At 48.1% G+C, this 14,153-nt stretch overlaps 1 protein-coding gene across 3 annotated transcripts in view; it reads left to right on the top strand.

Annotated features, from left to right (window-relative positions):
- The window catches only part of GNB1 (G protein subunit beta 1), an 805,062-nt gene that overhangs the window by 98,180 nt on the left and 692,729 nt on the right, over window positions 1-14,153 (top strand). The window contains exon 1 of one of the 3 annotated variants that reach the window (XM_069610166.1): window positions 12,638-12,793. The exons of the other annotated variants lie outside the window; for them this stretch is intronic. The gene's annotated coding sequence lies outside the window, so the exon portion shown is untranslated. Of the gene's footprint in view, window positions 1-12,637; window positions 12,794-14,153 lie in introns of those variants that run through there. 3 annotated transcript variants of the gene reach the window in all.

Raw genomic sequence — 14,153 nt, 5'->3', positions numbered from 1 at the left:
ATAGTCCCCTTATCCCCATACGCCCGCCGTACCCTCCAATAAGTATCCTCTATTATTGCTTAAGTGGTCTCAGACCTGGCAATAGAAAAGGACTGGAGGGAGATGCGCGGGGCGGAGCTCAGGAGGGCGGGGTTACGGCCACGTGCAGTACCCCGCATAAAAATAAAAGGACAAATTAAAATGTTTGAGGCTTTCTACAAAATTGCTCTGGTCCCGTCCTGAAGGACAGAATGTCTCGCATATGGAGGAAAGGGGACTATGGATAGGAGTAAGGTAGTCACTATGGTGAGTAACTTTGTTAATACCTAGCTGGTTTGTTTTAACTACCATGGGAAAGGCATTTAGCTCCCTAATGTTTTCTACCGATATTGGGTACAATATTGATTTATTGCAGTTAATATGAAGTCCTGATGCTAAGCCAAACTCCTTTGTTCAAGAATAGCTGAGAAAGATGTCAGTGTGGACGCTATGTGTGCTGCTAGACTGGAAAAGCATAGCCATAGCTGCATTCTAGAGTGCATGGAAGGGTGGCCGTGCATGTGGCTTGTGTACAGGCCACAGGCATGGACACAAGAAAAATTATAAGCAGTTTTCAAATTTTTTTTTTTTTTTTTTACCATGGTATTAGTACATATTTGAACTACAGTTGCTGCTTTCAATGCTTGTACTTTCCTGCCCGTGAATTTGTCACAAATTTGCACGTGATGTAACTTCTGATTAATTGTATTGTTTGCACTTCAGCTCTATTGATTTTTTTTTTACAATACTTCTGTTCTCTCATATTATGGTAAAAAATTAAGGTGTAGTTATTAGCCATGGGCGTGTGTGTATATCTCTCTCCATCTCTGTATGTTGATTAGGACTGTACTATTGAAATTCCATTCAGAGATGGGGGTCATTCGTCATGGAAATGTGCTCTATTTTTCCTGTCGGCTGATTGTAATTCACGTGATCTGAAGTGAGGGTTCAGACTTCCATTTTTAAATTTTGAGCTGTGTAATTCAGTAGCTGAAACTGCTTAAGTCCCTTTAGAAGATGGAATGCAGAGCGTTTTGATACCGGGTTGCTCGCAGGCGTTTCTTGTTTGGTCTATAAACTTGCTTGTTTCCAGCTAATACTTTGCTGGTATTGTGTTCAGTACACAAAAACAATACATTAGATTTCTTCTATAATATATCTGAATTGCAATGTAATAAAACTGCTTCATTTGTTTCGCAATGATTTGTTGCTATTGAGGATGGTGTTGCTGTATGACCGAGGTGTAGTTTTGGGGTGACGTGGGGTGGGCGGGGCACATTCTAGTGTTTCAACCTGGGCACCAACTTGGCTAGAAACTGCCCTGACGAGCCTCTTGGGGTAACGGTTGTCTCGCAGATTGTGAAAACACCTTTGTTGTGCTACATGTCTTACTTCAAGAAATGCGTAAGTTGCCCATGGCTTTGCTAAACAGGCAGTATGCTTTTGGCCCGAAAAACTGATGAATCCATGCCAGACATTGTTTGCGAGACTTGAGCGGATAGATGCAAGAAGCAGGATACAATGTTGTGTACGACTTTTTGTAAACTAAATGAAGCAAAAAAAAAGCAGGATACAATGTCCTTTGGACTAAAATATGTTGCAGTAGATGCAAGTAGGTGTTGATGAGAGGCTACAGGGGCTGTGCACGAACAGAAGTTTACCCAAGTGTACCCAAATCAACTACAACCTGAAAACCTATATACTAGTTACTACGTCCCGTCCCCTTTCCTCCATACTTAGGACACATTCCTCCATCCTGTGGGACGGGACTGGAGCACATGGTAAAAAGCATCACATTTTTCCAAAATGTGTCCTTTTTACGTGGGGTACTGCACGCGGCCATAACCCTGCCCAGTGCATCGCCCATCAGTCCTTTTCACTGCACCTGCCGGCGGCGTCAGCTAGGATGGTTTTTCTCGGTCCTCGGCCTCCTCCTCAGGATCTGGGGGTCTCGCCTCTGAGAAGCCCACTAAATGAGGATTTTTGGCGCTAGCACGAGACCCCGGTGGGAGGGCCCATTGCGTCTCACTAGGAGGCGTGGCAGACCATCACCTAGGACTGGTGGGTCTTGTCCGTCGCTCGCTCGGGCTTCCGCTTGCCCCTTCGCCCTACCCCACCCATCAATCCTCCCTTCCAGCAGTCAGAACGCCCTCCCTCAGAGCCGAAATCCAGAAGCTTCTGGATCTCAAGGTGGTGGAACCCGTTCCCCTAGGGGAGCGAGGGGAGGGCTTCTACTCCCGTTTGTTTACGGTGCTCAAACCCAACCAGGCTGGCCTGCGCACCATCCTAGACCTTTCCCAGTGCAACCTTTCTCTTCCCCAAGAGAAATTCAAGATGATCACCCCAGGTCAGATAAAGTCCTCTCTGCAGAAGGGCGACTGGCTCAGCGTGGTTGACCTCCAGGATGCTTATATGCATCTCCTCATTTGGTGTCCGCATCGGAAATACCTATGATTTTCCATAGGGGAGGAGCATTTCCAGTTTTGTGTGCTCCTGTTTGGTCGCAGCTCGGCACTGCATGTGTTTACGAAGATGTGGATCATCGCAGCTCATCTTCGGCTACAGGCTATCATGTGTATCCGTATTTGGACTATTGGCTGCTGTGCAGTCCCTGTGCACTGAAAGCCTCGAGCAACCTTCAGTCCCTCCTCAAGCTCCTGTTTCACCTTGTGCTGTCGGTGAACTGGTGGAAATCCTCTGATCTCTCAGGACTTGATTTTCTTGGGTTTTCGTTAGAACATTATCGATTGCAAGGTCTACCTGACTGGGGACAGAATGGCCGATTTGTTCGCCACATGTCAGGTGTTTATGCAGTCGGAGATCATGTCGGCCTGGTGGTTCCAGAGGCTTCTGGGCCTCATGGCTTTGTGCGTGCTGGCTCTTCCTCTTGCTTGCCTCAAGATGAGGCAAGCGCAGATGGCTCTTCGGAGCTCATGGCCTCAAGCAGTGGATCCAGATTCCAAAATGATACTGGTTCCATCTTTCATGAGGACAGACCTCTTGTGGTGGTCGTCTCTCAGCAATCTGTCAGGGAGTGCTTCCTTCCAGGACCCTTGCCCGCTATTGACTGTCACGATGGACTCCTCCCTTCTAGGTTGGGGTGCGACGCTGGATCATCTTCAAGTTTCAGATCTTTGGTCGCCACAGGACAGATTAATATAAATTATCTGGAGCTTCTGGCGATATTCCTGGCGCTTAGTGTTCAAACCAGGCATTGTCAACAAGGTGATCCGTGTCCACACGGAACAATGCAGTGGCAATGTTGTATCAACAAGCCGGGGGTGGGGGAGGCAGGTACCAGTTCTCCTCCTCTTGTGGATCTTGCCATTCAGATTTGGGAATGGGCCATTCAGCATGGTTTCTGGCTGGCAGCAGTTCACACCCCGGGCCAGCTGAATATCACTGCGGATGCCCTCAGCCGACAAGTGATTGCCAGCTACGAGTGGGAACTCCAGAAGTGGACCTCTTTGCGACATCTACAAACTAAAAGCTGCCTTCCCCTGTATGCCTCCAGGAACGGGCTGGGAGCCTCCTCACTCGGGGATGCTCTCAAGATTCCATGGCACAATATGAAGGCCTATGCTTTTCCGCCTCTTCCTCTGATCCATCGGGCGCTTTTCAAGCTGAGGAACAGTGAACTGTTACCTGCTGTTCATAGCCCCTTGGTGGCCAGCCATGTTTTGGTTTTTGGAGCTTCAGCATCTATCAGTGTGCCCGCCGCTCAAGTTTCTACTGGTTCCCGACCTGCTTCACCAGAGCGATCAATAGCTGTGGCACCCCTCCCACAATCGTTCAGCTTGGCGGCTTGGTGCTTGAGTTCAGATCTTTAGAACGCTTTAATTTGTCTGAGGATAACATGCACATTAATCAAGCAGCCAGGAAGCCCTCAACAAGATATATAGAAGTAAATGGCTACACTTCTGTCACTGGTGTTTGGCTAGGCAGCTAGACCCCAGGGAGGCTATCGACATGGTGCTGTCTTTTGTCTCACATCTGGCAGAGTCTGGCATCCATGTCTTGTCCTGTAGGACATATTTATCAGCTGTTGCCGCTTATTTGTCCACTGACCAGTGCTCCTTTTCGCTGTCTAATCCAGTCATTAAAAGACACTTTGTGGGCCTGATGCATCTTTAGCCTACTGATCGCAATCTGCATCCAAGGTGGTATTTGAATGTGGTCCTTACTGCCTTGTCATAAGCCTTTTGAACCCATGGCTACTTTCAATTTTAAGTAACTTTCCTGAAAAGTGTCCTTTTTGATTGCTGCGACTTCTGCAAGGCGTGTAAGTGAGCTTCAGGCCTTGTCGGTTGAGCATCCATTCCTTTTCGTAAAGATAAGATTGTCCTGTGAACAAATCCCGCCTTTCTTCCTAAGGTGGTCTGATTTTCATCTGAATCATTCCATTTCATTGCATATATTCTTCCCTGACCCGGCCGCCGAGGCCGAAAGGGTTCTGCACTGCCTGGACGTTAGAAAAGCCCTTAAGTTCTATCTGGACAGAGCATCTGAGCTTAGGAACTCTTCAGTTTTTTGTGACCTTTGGAAATCCACAAGTAAAGCCGGCCTCGAAAGCGACCAGCTCTCGGTGGATCGCAGCCTGCATTTCAGAGGCATATACCATTCATGGTCTTCGGACCCAAAGGGAATTCATGCTCAAATTGTACGGGGCAAGGCGCTGCTGTTGCTTTCCAAAAATGTTCTCTGGGAGACCATTGCAAGGCTACGTGGGCCTCATCAGCTTTTTGTAAGCATTAGTGTCTGGAACTGAGCTCCAGGGCTGATGCTCAGTTGGGTCAAGCTGTGCTTAAGAACCTGTTTTAGTAAGGAGTTTCCATCCACCCGTAATTCCTGTGAGGAGTGCTTGGGAATCCACCCGTAATTCCTGTGAGGAGTGCTTGGGAATCTCCCATAAGTATGGAGGAGAGCGGACGGGACGTAGGAGTATAATAAAGTTACTCATTGTAGTGACTACCTTACTCCTAGTTCATAGTCCCCTTTCCCCTTTCCTCCATACTCGCCTGCCGTCACCTCTAAAAAGGTTCCTCGGTTATTGCTTAAAGGTCATAGACCTGGTGATGGAAAAGGACTGATGGGCGATGCGCTGGGCGGAGCTAAGGAGGGCAGGGTTACGGTGCGTGCTGTACCACGCGTAAAAAGAGGCCCGTTTCGAAAAATGTGATGCTTTTTATAAAGTGCTCCAGTACCGTCCCACAGGACGGAGGAATGTCCCATAAGTATGGAGGAAAGGGGACTATGGACTAGGGGCAAGGTAGTCGCTACAGTGAGTAACTTTATTAATCTCAATGCTCAGCATAATTTCTTTCTGGCTCCATTTCAAAACTGCAACAAAAGAATGTTTGAAGCCTATTCACTGTATTCAAATTAATACAAAACAAACCTCCACTCGCGTGCCTTCCCAGACAGTTTTTTGTTTTGGTTTTCGCCATTAGGTGGAGCTAAAGCACCACCTATAGGCCGAAACTATTGCATTATAGTACAGCTAGGAAGAAATGGCATGAGCGGCGCAAAGCTTGTAGGTGTTTGGTTATTTCTCCAGCATTGGATCTTTCATGGATTCACATGCTTAGAATATTCCCCGTCGTCAGACTGGGACCCCTCGGTACACATAGCCTTTTCCTATAGGAAAACTTCCGACACTTTTGTGTCGTATCTACGTCCTTTTCGGACCCGCCTACGCATGCTCCGTAGGCCGTCCCAGTATAAGAGGCCCGCCCCCGCGGCTTCCCTTAAGATTTCAACTGTCTCCAAAGTAGTGGGATCTCCTCGTGTTGTCTTACTGTTTTGTACTAGGTTGCCTTATTGGATTTCGAGTACAGTATAATGTCCTCTGTGTCAGGAAAAGCGCTGTTCCGTCCATGCGCGACGTGCGGCTTAAAGGTTTACGAGGGGGACGGACATATGGATTGCATATATTGCCTCCACCCTCAGCATTTGGCGGATACCTGCGACATATGCAAGGGTTTTTCTCAAAAAAGCCTCAAAGACCGGAACCGATGCCTGGTGGCATGGCTGAATGATGGTGCGGGGGCATACCCCCCCTCGGAGGTAGGCTCCACACAGTCGGCGAAAACATAACGCCGCGTGGCCTCGTCGGAACCACCGGCGAAGAAATCTAGACCGTCGGAAAAAGAGTCGTCTGGAAGTCACTCCACTAGAGACTCCTCGTCAAAGAAATCATCCTCATCAAAAAAGCATGAGAAGGAAAGGAAATCCTCCTCTGGCGATCATCACAGATCGACCACGAGTCGAGAGTCGAGTAAAAGCGGGCACAGTGTGGAGAAGGCGGGACCGCCAAAACCACCTGCGAAGTCTACGCCGTCGACGGCGGTCCAGTCATCGGCCGCCTCCCCGCCACTGGCGCAAGGGGCATCCACCGTCCCGTCGACAATGGCGTCGACGGGGATCCTACAGGAGGCCTGGAGGCCTGAAGTCTTTGACCCGACCCCCCCCCCCAGAGGCTTTGCTACAAGAACAAGCTATGTTGCTGTCCTCGGAGGACGAGAACGAGAGTTGCTGGCCCAACAGACCTAGGGCTACGAGCAGCTGACAAGTCGTCGACGAGGGCATCCGTTACACCGGTATCTGCCCCTCTCCTCAATCTGTTTTGTCGTTGGATATTCTGTCCACGCTTCAGTCCTCGTTACGGTCGTTGGTCCAGCGACTACCCCAGGCAAGCCTGCCACAGTCACCCGTCGACGAGCCGGGCCCGTCCCGTCAACCGACGCACCCACGCACGCCAATCTCAACACTGGCACAGGAGGAAGGTGAGCTGCCAGATTCGGAGTCTGACAGGGGAGCCATGTCGGATGTCTCATTATCCCCCTCCAGGGATCCTACCTAGGAGTCAGAGGCGGAGTTGGAAAACCCCAGAAGCCCAGCTCACCCGTCCCCTCCGGACGCCATTGCGTCATTCCATTCTATGATGGAGAAGGCATGCAAAGAATTTGGTCTGTCCCAGGAAGAACAGAAAAAGGACTGTTTTTTTGTTCGACCACATGGGCAAGAGAAGGACGTCGGTGTTCTCGATACCAATACTAGACCATGTATGAAAGAGGGGTTGCAGACAATGAGACACCCATTCTCAGAACCAGCAGTGAAAGGACACCTAGAAAAAATGTTTAAGGCTCCAGAGTCTACCCCCAAGTGTTTATCCTCTCAACCAACACCAGACTCGGTGGTGTCGGCGGCAGCAGCGAGGAAGGCAAAGGCACAGCACAAGTGCACGACTCCTCCGGAGAACGAAGCGAGACGCCAAGATGCCTTTGGCAAGAAAGTGCTCTCCGTGGGAGCGACCACAGTAAAGGCCGCAAACTCTCTGGCAATTGTGGCCAGATACGATAGGGAGATGTGGCACAGACTAGCTCCGCTGCTTGATCATCTTCCAGAAGAACCGAGGAAGACGGCGATGCTACTGGTCCGAGAGGGTGAGGAAGCCTCAAATCACGCAATACCACCCCATTGCGGTGGATCTCGCTGAGTCAGGCTTCAAGCAAGTCAACAATGGGGTGGTATTGCGTCGACAGTCATGGCTTAAGTGTACCTACTTCAGGCCAGAAGTGCAATACAAGGTCTTAGATATGCCCTTTGAGGGAGACCTTCTTTTCGGTGAGAAGGTGGACGAGGCCCTAAAAGGAATGAAAGAAGATTCGGACACGGCACGTTCATTGGGTGCCCTCCAGAGTGGCAGAAGTTACAAGTCTTTTCGTCCCTTTAGAGGGGCTTCAGGTAATTCAAGATTCTCTTCTGGAGACAGATCCTGTGCCACATCGGCTTACCCCTCCCAGGGATACCGACGTGCCTCACAATCGGCTAACCGTCGACGAAACTTCCAGTCTTCCAGAAAACGACCATCATACCCATCGTCGTCGTCGTCGAGAGACAAGCAAAATAAAGATCAGCAGTGACATACCACAAACCGTTCTGGGGGGAAGAGTTTCAGCATATTTCGACGAATGGGAAAGGATAACGACGGACCAATGGGTGTTAGACACTATAAGAAACGGACACTCTCTGCAATTCAAACACAGCCCTCCGCAAATTCCACCTGCGTTCACCGCTCAGTCCCATATGAAGGCACTGCAACAAGAGGTTACACTCATGTTAGCGAAGGGAGTGATAGAATTAGTTCCAACATCACAGAGAGGTCAAGGAGTCTACTCAAGATACTTCGTCGTAAAAAAGCCGAACGGCAAATGGCGTCCCATTCTAGACTTGCGCAATCTCAACAAGTCCTTAACCTGAAATTCAAGATGCTCACTCTGCAGGAAGTGATCCGCGCAGTTCAAAAGGGAGATTTCCTGGCGTCCCTGGATTTACAGGACGCGTATTTCCATATTCCAATGTGTCGGAAACACAGGAAATTCCTACGTTTTGTAATGGGGCGAACTCACTACCAATTCACGGTTCTTCCTTTCGGGCTCAAGACCTCCCCCAGAACGTTCACAAAATGCCTGGCTCCAGTGGCTGCCTGGCTAAGGAAGCAAAGCCACCATGTATACCCATACCTCGACGACTGGCTGGTAAGGGGATCCTCCCCAGCGTCGAACACAAGTCTGCAAGCCACCATGCAGCTTCTACAACGGCTAGGATTCGCCATAAACTTCGAGAAATCCTCTCTGCGGCCATCGAGAACGCTGGTATTCTTGGGGGCACAGTTCGAGACTCAGTTAGGGCTGGTGAAACCTTCTCTCGACAGGACCTCAAGACTCATTCAACAAGCGGCCTGGCTACGGCGAAACACCAGGATCTCAGTGAGAAAGTATGTTTCGGTCCTAGGGGCCATGGCATCCTGCATCCATCTGGTGAGAAACTGTCGACTATTCATGAGGCCAGTCCAAGAATTCCTCGCGGACCGATGGACACAGGCTCAGGGATCGTGGTCGGACAGGATAACCGTCGACGACGACAAGCTACTTCGGACCCTTCAGTGGTGGCAGAGTTCCCACAATCTGAACAACGATGTGCCCCTACAGGAGCCGGAGTTTCAGAGCACCATAGTTACAGATGCGTCCCTAACCGGATGGGGAGTGCACATGGGTGCTCTCCAAACGCAAGGTCGCTGGTCTCCAACGGAGTCACTCCTACACATAAACGTACTGGAACTCAGAGCGGTATGATGGGCTTTGAAGGCGTTCCTACCACACATCAAGAGTTCGCGAGTGCGAATATTGACCGACAATACAACAGCCATGTTTTATCTGAGGAAACAAGGAGGGACACGATCAAGGACTCTTTCCATAGAAGCCCAGAAAAGATGGCATTGGGCATCGAAAAACGAAATTTCCCTCGTGGCTCATCACCTTCCAGGAGTGAGGAACTGCCAAGCCGGCTCCCTCAGCAGAAGCATGGCCCAGATACACGAGTGGGAAATGGACACGGGTCACTTGAGGAAAGTGTTCAAGAAATGGGGTCACCCCCCTCTGGACGCCTTCGCGACCAAAGACAACAAGAAATGCGAGCAATTTGCAAGCAGATGGCCCCAAGAGGGTTCGGTGGGGGAGGCGTTCTCCTTCCCATGGACGGACATGTTCCTCTATGCTTTTCCCCCGTTTCCCCTCATATGGAAAACAATACAGTGGATACGCAGATACAATTGCCGGGTGATTCTAGTGACACCATACTGGCCGAGGCAACCGTGGTTCTCAGACCTCCCCCATCTATCGCTGGAACATCCCATAGCGTTTCCGAAAGTCCCGTACCTTCTATCCCGGGACAGAGGCACGGTGTGGCATCACGACCCGGACAGTCTCAACCTTACGTCCTGGCTCCTGACTTCTCGGAATTCGGTGCTTTAGACATTTCAGAGGATTGCCAAAAAATTCTACAGGCGGCTAGAGCCCCTTCCACTAACAAATCTTACTCCTATAAGTGGCAGAGATTCTGTGAATGGTGTAGAAGACAGCGGGGCCTACAACCATTGTTGGTGACGCCGGAACAAGTTCTACCTTACCTGCTCCTCGTGGCAAAAAAGGGATTGTCCCCCTCATCGATAAAGGTACACCTGGCAGCCATCTCGAGGTTCACAAGGAAGAGGCAGTCGTCTCCTCTATTCAGTGACAGACTGGTAAAACACTTTATGCAGGGTTTATTTCGAGCTTTTCCCCCCGGTGAAAAGTTTTCCCCCAACGTGGAGCCTCAACACAGTGTTGGCAGGCTTGATGAAACCGCCTTTCGAGCCTATGGCCACGTCCGACATAAAATTCATTTTGTGGAAGTTGGCATTCTTGATAGCTATCACATCAGCCAGACGTATCTCGGAACTACAAGCGCTGGTCGTGGACCCGCCCTACCTAAGATTCTTTAAGGACAAGGTAGTCCTGGCAACTAACCCTACGTTCGTCCCTAAGGTTCCGACGGTATATCACAAACACTCATCCATGGTTCTGCCTACTTTCTTCCCCACTCCATCATCGGCAGCAGAAAAAACTCTTCATACCCTGGACGTTAAGAGGGCTCTGAAATTCTACCTACATCGCACACAAGACATCAGGGCTACTCGGCAACTGTTCGTCGCATATGGTCCGTCGACGAGAGGAAAAGCAATCTCTAAACCGGGATTGGCTAGATGGGTCTCGTCGACGATTGCTTTTTGTCACTCTAAGGCCGAAAGGCCACTGCAAGGACATCCTAGAGCCCATTCTACAAGGTCGATGTCCTCCTCAACAGCGTTATGGGCTGGAATTCTGCCGACGGACATATGCCAAGCTGCGGCATGGTCAGTGCCCTACACGTTTACCCGCCACTACTGCCTTGCCAGGCATCATGCGGACGAGGTGCAGATGGGAAGAGCTGTCCTGCGCCATCTGTTTCAGTAAGGTAAGCTCCACGCTGTGGAGAGTCTGTTTTCTACCTTTTGATGACAGTATACTTTATGTGGGAAAGGTTATATGAGTAAACTTATTCCTGCTGTACATATGTATTGTGTAGTATGGTGAGGGTATATTACATTACATTCTCACCGCCGTCTCAAGTGTTACTGCTATACAATCTAATCTAAGCATGTGAATCCATGAAAGATCCAATGCTGGAGAAGGGAATAGTTTCTTACCTGTAATTCCATTTCTCCAGCATTGGTATCTTTCATGGATTCACATGCGCCCGCCAAACCTCCCCGGAATGCAATGTATTTGATTGATAAGTTTAACCCTTCGTACTTTGGAGGGGCCGAAATCTGAAGGGGAGCCGCAGGGGCGGGCCTCTTATACTGGGACGGCCTACGGAGCATGCGTAGGCGGGTCCTAAAAGGAAGTAGATAGGACACAAAAGTGTCGGAAGTTTTCCTATAGGAAAAGGCTATATATGTGTACCGAGGGGTCCCAGTCTGACGACGGGGAATATTCTAAGCATGTGAATCCATGAAAGATACCAATGCTGGAGAAATTGAGTTACAGGTAAGAAACTATTCCCTTACCCATCCATTGACTGCCCATAGTCCTGCAAATACCTATGGCCATCCCCACACACTTTCTGCCGCTCTCAAAACACATCCTCCTGGGCTCTGTGAGCAATTTTTGAACAAACTTTATGCTCAAAATGCCTGACACCTTTTTTCAAAACAGCTTTCCGAGAGTAAATTACTTGGAGCTGTAAACACGCTACTGATGTAATAAAAATGTAATAACCACTTTATGCCTTCAGCCACTCCATTATGCGTATCCTTCACTGAAGTCCTGTAAAAACCAGCATGGGCAAAGTAAACCGTTTTAGCTTGTGTAAAAGTATTGGGCATTTGCCAGGCACTGCTATTATATGCCCAGGTACTTGCACCTTTTGCAGCCATTACATTTGGTGGCCAGTTAATACCACTATGGCAGTGCCTGGAACATGCCAAAACTATTGTCATTGCCAAGCTTGTTGCTGAAGCCCTACTGATGGGGAAACTAAAATCACAATGCTAGTGAGCATCTCAGCAGGCTGCTGCTCACGGACCCTTCTTCGAAACAGGGGCATATGTGGCCAAAGTACTCTTTCCTAACTGTCACTACCTGAGGACATTCTCCATCTGGGATAGGGGGGATGTATCCTTTCATTCGGGTGGCATCAATCATATGGGATAGTTTCATGAAAGCTTGCAGGCTTTGTGTGCTGGCAAATTCTAATAGCGTTTCCTCCGGGATCTCGGTGGGTAGTCAGGTTAGTGATATTGGGTATTCGACTTTGAGGATCTTGAGTCTTTCACCCTTCTCCAAACCTTTCTCCCCGCACTCGATTTTTTTTTTTGCATCCATGTTGGCCACACAATCATCCCAAACAAAGAAATGCAATGATCTTTCACACTTCCAAGATCTGAATTGAACATGAATGTCATAGGTTCAAACCCAAATGCGCCAACTCAATCCTTCACCATTCAGTGGTTGATGCAATGAATTCCCTTGGCCTGGACACTTATTGATTGGTAAAAAGGAAATTTAGTGTTTCCCGCGAATCAAATCAATGTTAAAATTCATAAAAATATGGTTTTGCTGCGTTGCTTCCTTGTTCATCCAATATGCTGTTGTGATGTCTGTGTTCCCTTTAAAGAAAATGAAACTACAGATTAGGGTCAGGAGGATGGTGGATGGTTTAAGACTCTCAGCAGGTTTTGCCTTAGCCGGATTTTAAAGCATCTGAGCTGATTCAACATTATGGCAGCTTAAAGTTGACATTGGGGACGAGGACATGAGATGCCCAACCACATGTAAACCCTGCACGAAGACACTGAAAACCTTTTGGAACTATTGACAATTGTATGTAGGAGCCGACACAACAAACTACTGTAAGTATATATTCAGATCTATTGGGCAGAAGAAATCGTGCATTATTGGATCTCCTACCTGTTAAACTATAAATTATCAGATTTTTGTTATATAAAAATTGGGGTTTCTTTTGAGACACAAATGGTCATGGGCTTTGACTGTATTGATGCTTTATTTTGCCTTTTCTAAACGCCACCCACACTATCCCTTCCCGGACATTATATATGTATAGCTGTATATGCATCTATTTGTTTTCTTTGTCCTCACGTGGTCTAAGTGAATTCCGTGTATGCATCCGTTTAACATTGATTTTTCTTAAAGCAGTGACACTAAAAATGTCAAGTGACTGTTCCCGAGTGAAGGAACATGTACCAATAGCTTACTACTTGTCCGTTTTTGTGTTCAAGCTTGGTGCAAGCACTGTCTGTGTACTCTTGTTGTGTTGGCAATTATGGTAACGCATCTTTTCCGAATGCTCATATTACATTCTATTGAGCTTTGTCAGTATGGACTGAAATGGAGATGCATGTGCCAAGCATGCCCCTTTTTCAATTTTTTTGTTTACATTATAGGTGATGGTTGTCTACACTGGTCTTGTGGCATTTATTAACGTGTTGTACCTATTTTGCAGTGGGCAAGACACATTGCACTTTTGGTATGTGGATTACATGTGTACGTATGTTTCTTACTTGGATTGTGAATACTGTTTTTATTGTAAATGTACTGCCATCGCCTGTACTTTTTTTTTTTTTTTTAAACGTGCTCCTTTATGGAGTTTAGTCTGAGTCTCATGTTGCTTGCTGGTTTGGGACTTCCGGGAGGGAGGTGTGGAAGAAAGGATCGAACAGTGTGTGGTGGCAGCATTTCTATGCTGGTTCCCTTTAAGTTAATGGCAACCGAAAAATTGGTGTCGCTCTGGTGCAAGAATGAGTACCTGAATAGAATGTTCTGGCAGTGAGGCTAAAGTATCATTACTCCGAACGATAAGCCACGATTCTACCGTCAGTACTTCATCTCATTGTTTGATGCAAAGTATTCACCCATGAAAAGATAAAACATGTTCCGTAATTTCACACACTGTGGCACGATCCTGTTGGTAACAGCTACCATCGTATTTTCTAATGCCGGATTCCTTGCATGCCTGTAATGTACCAGCAATGGGCGAGCTGTCATAACTGAAACATTTGATTCAGATGTCCCCTCCACCACTACTTGCACGTTGCTCGCATGCAGTCCTAGTTTGGCAATGTATCCATAGTTCGCTCAACTGAAAAGTTGAAAGTTTGATTTTAATTGCGTTAAAGCTGTTAACGAGAAAATGTTTGATTACGAATAGTACCTGGTCCTTTTAGTCTAGGATTGAATACCCACACTCCTGAA

This window comes from Ambystoma mexicanum, chromosome 8 (assembly GCF_040938575.1).
Source record: "Ambystoma mexicanum isolate Mex_15411 chromosome 8, UKY_AmexF1_1, whole genome shotgun sequence".
In the NCBI taxonomy this organism is placed as follows: Eukaryota; Metazoa; Chordata; class Amphibia; order Caudata; family Ambystomatidae; genus Ambystoma; species Ambystoma mexicanum.
The sequence above is the reverse complement of the archived record's forward strand: the minus strand, read 5'-3'. Positions and strand labels throughout refer to the sequence as shown.